Source organism: Wolffia australiana, chromosome 14 (genome assembly GCF_029677425.1).
Source record: "Wolffia australiana isolate 7733 chromosome 14, ASM2967742v1".
Lineage (NCBI taxonomy): Eukaryota > Viridiplantae > Streptophyta > Magnoliopsida > Alismatales > Araceae > Wolffia > Wolffia australiana.
In genome coordinates this window covers 6688878-6696592 of record NC_135848.1, presented here as the reverse complement: position 1 = coordinate 6696592, position 7715 = coordinate 6688878, and the positions used below count along the sequence as shown (strand labels likewise).

At 50.7% G+C, this 7715-nt stretch overlaps 1 long non-coding RNA gene across 2 annotated transcripts; it reads right to left on the bottom strand.

The window, feature by feature from the left end:
- Nucleotides 1–494: 494 nt before the first annotated feature.
- Nucleotides 495–1765, bottom strand: LOC144712418 (uncharacterized). Of its 2 annotated transcripts, none has more exons than XR_013583793.1 (2): nt 1216–1765; nt 495–1120 (listed from the first exon to the last, which is right to left on the bottom strand). It is a non-coding gene; the product is annotated as an uncharacterized LOC144712418 (long non-coding RNA). The 2 variants fall into 2 exon arrangements; XR_013583794.1 differs by having other exon boundaries at nt 495–939.
- Between the last annotated feature and the right edge of the window lie 5950 nt (nt 1766–7715).

Below are 7715 nucleotides of genomic sequence, written 5' to 3'. Positions count from 1 at the left end.
AAAACCCTGTCCGGATGTCTCAAACGATGGACGGACGAAACTGGATGAAAAACCACCAGATTCACATCCGATGATTGAGATGTTGCCACGTGGCCTCGCAATGACAATTTGCATCAAAGTCCATATATTCTTACATGCGTGCAAACGGACGCCACTCAGAAATAATTGTAGATATGTCCATTTGCATTTTATCTCCTCAGTAATTCCCTAAAAAACTTGAAAAAATCCATATTAATATTAAAAATATAACATGGGTAATTTTCGTCCGGGACGAATTTCGGGACGAAAATTCGACCCGGGAGGACTGGACAGGATGAAAAACCGTCCCGAGATTATTGGGCGGGACGGTTTTTTTGTTGGTGGACGAAAAATCGTCCCGTCCTTCGTCCCTGAGCTAACATCGGACGTAGGATGCGACAAAATTCGTCCACGTCCGGGACGATCCAGAACTATAGTAATCTCAGCCTGGTTATTAGCTTAATTATGAGGGTATATAATACGAAAACTGAAAGACAATGGTTTTCAAGGATATAAAGTATTGTAGTAGTGAGGGAGGAAATACAATTTCAGTTCAAACTAAGTTCGCGTATCTTAGATGAAGCCCAAAACATCCTCCTTCCTACAGGCGCCAGTGAATGGTGTTGGGAGCGGCACTTCAAAACATCCTCCCCAACCGCGGTATATCGACATCTTCAAAGTTTAAACTTCGTCTTCAAAGACATCACCATCTTACTGAGCTTATTGATGGCCTCACGCCAACGGCAAGCTTCTTGCTTTAAGCTTTTGATTTCAGCCTCCAATTGAGACCTCCGCAAAGTCATCTCTTCTTCTAGTTCATCCGCTTGGGCTTTCAAACCCAAGAGAATTTCCTCAAGCGTCCTACTTCCTTGCTTCAGGCGCTGCTCCCTTCAGGCGCTTCTTCCTTGAGCGTCCTAATTCCTTGCATTTTTCACCATTGGGGACCAAAAAGTAACGTATGGAGATGAATAAATCCAGGACGATAACATGGAAAGCTATCATTTTCCTTTAACTTCAACAAAAAACTTTCGGCTAAATTCAAGATCATAATTTAGGCTGCGTGCAGCGGTCCCGATGTCATTAAAACAAAATCAGTGCGTCGCTGCAAAATTTTAAGCCACAGAGGGAAAAAAAATTCAAAAATTTCCCCCACCGCGCAAGAAATAAAACTATCGAACTGAAGATACGCGCGCGTACCTTGTCGACGATGGAACAGACTATTCTCCGGCGCCGATCCCGCCCTTCCTCTATCCATTTAAGCCTCTTTTTGATCCTATTTCCCCCGTGTGGCAGTTTCAAAGCAACATCCGACGAGAGATGTTTCTGATGGCGTTTGATTCCATCCTCCAACGCCTGATCAGCCATACAAGACGAAAGTTGGGCTCCCCCGTCGAAACCTCCGCAGCGATAGCAAGAACAGCAAGAACAGCTACGTTTCAAACACTGGCCGGCCCTCAAAAACCTAAGCAAACATATATATATATGACGTTAGACTTTATTCAACTCCTTGTATAACAATAATATGTAATTTTCATATTCAACTCCTGTGACGTAGGACGACTACTTAGTGATTGGCTAGGGAGTGGACGACGAAGGAATGGACGATTGGGTTGACGGGCCAAACTACAGGTAGAGGGACGACGAGGGATAAAACAGCCACAGAAATCACACGGTCGGATTCGGACTTTAAAACCAATGAAAATCTGGTGGTGCAGCTCCGACCCTTATCGAGGGCGGGAGTACTGTCTTCCCCCACCGCGACGATGCCTAAGCACCGAAATCAATACCCAAATTCGCGTCGCGAAGAAACACTCGAGAAAGAGAGAGAAGAAGTGGAAATCCAAACCAAATCTAATTCTGACGGCGGTGGAAACTTCTCGAGAAAACACTGGACGGAGAACACTTTCAACACCAAAGAGTTCAGGCGTACCTCGGCACCGTAGTGTGTGAAGAGGATGCGGGTAATTCCGATCGTGACAAGGCTGGGCGAATCCGGGCGTTGAGCGCCCCACTGGACGAGGAAGATTCTGGGCATCCCGGGCGCTGAACGGCCCTGGTTGAGAGTAGATGTTGTTGTCGCAGAGTCAGGCGTAGGCGAGTACCCGCTCGCGCGAAGCGCGCGGAGCAGCGCGCTCAGGCGCTGAGCGCGCGGCTCGAAGCGTTAGACGGCGTCGACGACAAACTGTTGGATGCCCTCAACGACCTTGGTGGCTGGCGTGCGGCGTGTGCAGGCGGCCGCGGGCAGGTGGTCGGCGCGCGGCGTGCGCGGGCGGCCACGTGCGCGCCGCGGGCAGGGGGTCGGCGCACAGCGCGTGCGAGTGGTCGCGTGCACGGCGCAGTTAGGCGGTCGGCGCACCGCGTGTGTGGGCGGCAGCGAGGCTGGGGGAAGAGAGAGAGAGAGAGAGTGAGAGGGGAAGAGGTGGAAGGCCGGCGACGCAATGTGGCGGCGGCGGCGACGACGACGGCGGTGCTAGGGTTGAGGGAGGAGAGGCTGGGCGGTCCTCCAAGAAGAGTTAAACAAAAACTCAATTCTTGAATAATGATTGCCTAATGTTTCTTGAAAACAATGGCCTATATATAGGCCTTGGAGGAAAGAGAAAATGACGAGAAATTAGAGACGAAAAATTAAAGACGTGCGCCGTGTCACGCCAAAGGGCAGTTGTGGATCTGACTCTGGCGTCGTGTCATGACGCGCGTAGGGACGTGCACGAGTGGAGACGTGCTTGTCGACGGTTGAGGCGTGTTGACTTTGGTGTTGACTTTGGTTGACTTCGCCGTTGGGTCCATCGCAGGCGTGTTGACTCCGGTTGACCGTGTCGTTGGGTCCATAGCAGGCGTGTTGACTCCAATTGACCGTGGCGACGCATTAGACGGTGATGTGTTGGCGTCCTCGCCATCAATTCCCCCAGGAGTGGAGCAAGTGGCGAATGCATTGAATGAAATAAATACATTAAGGGGGTAAAGGGATTTGACCTTCTGGTCGGGGACCAGATGTGATGCAGGACAACTAGCGAAACTGACGACTAGGGAGATGGGAATGACAAGGATGGGAGGAGGATGCAGGACGGGTTTGGACAGAGGGACGGGTTTGGATGGAGGAATAAAATAGACTACAAAAATCCACACGATCGAACTTGAAAACTTAAAAACCGATGAAATACTGGTGGTGCAGCCCCGTTCCTCATCGAGGGCGGGAGTACTGTCTTCAACCACCGCGACGATGCTGAAGCACCAAATCCAATACTACGAATTCACGTCTGCGGAAAATCTCACGCAAGAAAGAATTTGTGGTAACTCCAAGAAATTCAAATCAAATATGATGGTGGTGGTGGAATCCTCGCGGAACACTGGACGAAGAATACACGACACCTAGGGTTTAGGCGTACCTCAGCACCGGAGTGCATGATGAGGCTATGGGAAATTCAGGTCGTGACTAGGCAATCTGAGCGTTGCTAGGCCCACTAGACAAGATATCTGGGCATTCTGGGCATTGAGCGGCCCTGATAGTGTCATGATCGAGCTAGGATGGGTGACTCAACGTGCAAGGACTCTTGGGCGAGAAGTCAAACAGGCGAGCGCAAGTGTGCGTAGCGGGCAGTCCTAAACAGGGCAGCTGGTGTCGGGAATTCTGGCGTGGGCGACCCTGAGTGGGGCAGCCGGCGCTGGGCGGTTGGTGCGGGCGACCTTGAGCGGGGCGACCGGGGATGGGCGCTTGGTGTGTGCGGCCCTGAATGAGGCAGCCCGCGCAGACTGTCCTAGCGCTGGCGGCCCTGGTTGGGGCGGCCGGCGCTAGGCACTTGGCGCTGGCGGCCTTGAATGGGGCGGCCACCGCTGGCTGTCTTGGCGGTGGCGGCGCTGGTTGGGGTGGCTGGTGCTAGGTGCTGGGTGCGGGTGGCCCAGAATGGGGCAGTCGGTGCTAGGCGCTTGGCGCGGGCGCCCCTGAATGGGGCAGCCGCCACTGGCTGTTCGGGCGCTGGCGACCCTGGTTGGGGCGGCCGGCGCCGGGTGCATGGTGCGGGAGGCCTAGAATGGGGGCAGCCGGCGCTGGACGCTTGGTGCGGGCGGCCTTGGATGGGGCAGCCGGCGCTGGCTGTCATGGCGCTCGTGGTCCTGATTGGGATGGCCGGCGTTGGGGGAATTGGTGCAGGCGGACGAGAGAGAGGGGAAGAAAGAGAGAAAGGAAAGAGAGAGAGGGAGAGAGCGATAGAGGGAGGGAGGATGATGGTGGCCAGCGTGTGGAGACGATGGCGGCGGGCGGCGGCAGCGGCGACCTGAAGGAAGATGGAGGCTAGGGCAAGTCCTCCAAGAAGAGTTAACAAAACTCAATTCCTGAATAATGACTTGCCTAACTGTTTCTTATAACATTGGCCCATACATATAGGCATTGGAGGAAAGAGTAAATACAGTTAATAAAATAAAAATAAAGACAAGCGACGTGGTTTCGTGTCACATCAGGGGGAAGTTCTTGATCTGTCTTTGGTGACGAGTCAGGACGCGTAAAGGGGCGTGTGTGGGTGGAGGCGTGCCTGATGTTGGCGTGTTGACTTGGTCCGGTGACGATGGCAGCATGTCCTTAGCAGTGGCGTTGACTTCAGATGACGGTGGTGGCGCTTCCGATGTCGATGCATTGACGTTGTCGGCACCAAGATGATCGCAATGCAAGGTGATACACCAGAATTTAGGTCAATTAAGTCGTTTAAGGCTCTGATTTATGCAACGATGTTATAAAATTTTCCTTACTAGAATAATGTAAGTAAGAGTCGAATCCTCGAGGAGAAGTCAATGAGAGAGTAAATTGTAATTCAAATATATTTTGAAATAATTTCTTTGGTGATTTTATATATTTTTGGATTTTAACTGTTTACTAAAGAGAAAATCAACTTGACGTAGGACGACTACGGGGTAGACGAGGAACGGCGGAACGACTGGGTAAATGGGTAAGGGTAGGATGGATGTGTGAGGGATAACAAAGGGGAAAGGACGACGGACAGGTTGACGAAGGGAATTGGGTTTATAAGGAGGGATAAAACAATCCACAGAAATCCACACGGTCGGATCCGGACTTTAAAACTGATGAAAAATCTGGTGGTGCAGCTCCGACCCTTATCGAGGGCCGGAGTATTGTCTTCCCCCACCGCGACGATGCCTAAGCACCGAAATCAATACGTCGGATTCGCGTAGCGAGGAAACACTCGAGAGGGAGGTAGAAGAAGCAGAAACTCAAAACCAATTAAGATTCTGACGGCGGTGGAAACTTCCTGAGAAAACACTGGACGGAGAACACTTCGACACCAGAGGGTTCAGGCGTACCTCTGCACCGTAATGCGTGAAGAGGGAGTGGGAAATTCTGATCGTGATGTGACTGGACAAATCCGGGCGTTGAGCGGCCTAGTGGATGAGGACGAGGCTGGACGTTCCGGGCGTTAAACGGCCCTGGTTGAGTGCATTGGGCGCAGAGTCAAGCGGGGGCGAACACCCGCGCACAAAGCGCGCGGAGCAACGCGCGCGGGCACTGAACGCGCGAAGCGCGCGGAGCACCGGCGCGCGCGCAAAGTGCGCGGAGTGCGGCGGAGAGCACCCGAGCGCACCCGAGCGCGCGCAGCGTGCGTGGCTTGAAGCGCCGACGGCGTTCGGACAGGGGCAGCCTGAACGCGGTCTCGGGCGGCCCGGTTTGGGCGGCTTAGGCGCTCTTGGGTGGCTCTGGCGAGGGCTGCATGGGTGGCCTTGGTGGGGCTGCCTGGTGGCCTTGGCGGGGCTGCCTTGGGCAGCCTTGGCGGGGCTGTCTAGGGCGGCTCTGGCGGGGCTGCCTGGTGCCTTGGCGGGGCTGCCTTGGGCGGCCTTGGCGGGATTGCCTTAGGCGGCTTTGGCGGGGCGGCCTGGGCGGCTTGGTCGGGGCTGCCTGGGCGGCCTGGTCGGGGCTACCTTGGTGGCCTTGGCGGGGCTGCCTGGGCGGCCTCAGCGGGGTTGTCTGGGTGGCCTTGGCGGGGCTGCCTAGGGCGGCCTGGTTGGGGCTGCTGGAGAGAGAGAGAGAGAGAGAGAGAGAGAGAGAGAGAGAGAGAGAGAGAGAGAGAGAGAGAGAGAGAGAGAGAGAGAGAGAGAGAGAGAGAGAGAGAGAGAGAGAGAGAGAGAGAGAGAGAGAGAGAGAGAGAGAGAATGGAGGGGAGGTGGGAGGCCGACGTCGTGAGGCGGCTCTGGCGGTGGCGGCAGTAGCAGCGGCGGCGGCGGCGACGACGGCTAGGGTTAAGAAGGATAGGGGAGGCTGGGCAGTCCTCCAAGAAGAGTTAACAAAACTCAATTCTTTAATTAATGACTGCCTAATGTTTCTTGAAAACAATGGCCTATATATAGGCCTTGGAGGAAAGAGAAAATGACGAGAAAATAAAGATGTGCGCCGTGTCACGCCAAAGGGCAGTTGTGGATCTGCCTCTGGCGTCGTGTCATGACGCGTGTACGGACGTGCGTGGGTGGAGACGTGCTTGTCGACGGTTGCGGCGTGTTGACTTCGGTTGACTCCGGTTGACCGTGGTGACGCGTTCGATGCTGAAGTGTTGGCGTCCTCGCCATCACAACTGAATGAAAGAAAACCAGTCAAGAATATTTTGAATAAATTAATTAAGCATTTATGTTTTAAATTATAAGCTCTAATAATTTATTATGATTTTGCAGTTTTGTTTTAGGACACATAGTTGAGAGTTGTTAGTATGTTGAATAATTTTTTTAATATCATTATTTAATATCAAAAAGGAAGTCAAAATTTGTGGATGTTGATACAATGGTGTCTAACTTCAATTTTCAAGTGATGGCTTACCCCAAGCATCATATAAAATGAAAGCGGATTATTTTTTAGGATCTGTCGCGGGAGTTGAGATAGTGATGAATAATTAAATTAGAGTGTTTTTTGTTCCAAATAATAATTTGATAAATTTATAATCACATAAGTTAACTATACAATATGGCTTGGGTCAATCATTAGCTATTCATAACTAGGACCACTTAGTTTCAAGGTCATCTAGATGATGATTAATTGATGGGGGTAGAGATTTAGGTTCTCACAATAGGAATAATCAAGTGAATACCTAAGCTACTTTAAAAATACTAAATTAATTACATTAAATGAACGTTGCACAACCTTAAAATATAGGAAATTATCTAACTTCCATGCCAAAACATAAAAGTTGTTCTGTGGAGAAGTGCCAATAAAAGGATGCTATCTTTTCAGCTTGCTACTTCCTGGTACTGTATGCTGACGATGCTCAGATGTAATGTGAAGATCCAATATCTCTCCATTTCTTTAAAATCTGAACAACACAATTATTTTGTTCACATAAGATTGGAATACGCAGACAGTCACTGCTGGCGTTCCACTCTTTCAGAAAAACCCTTGAGCAGTAATACGTGCCAATTAAAAAGAAAAATATTTTATAAAACTGTCATTTACTTCTTATTTCTATCATAAATTCCCTTTCAGTGAACGTAGATACGAGTCTAAGATTAAGAGATCCAAAACTCGAGGCAGATCGGCCTCTTATTTGAGAGATGATGAATTAATATTACACTTCATCCGCATCTATTAAACTACCTGAAAAAAAGGTAGTTGATGCAAATCTTATCCAATTTCAGGAAAGTCATAAATCTGATAAAAAGGATTTGCATAAGTAGTATATATATAACTACCAACTATTAATTTTAAGTCACAC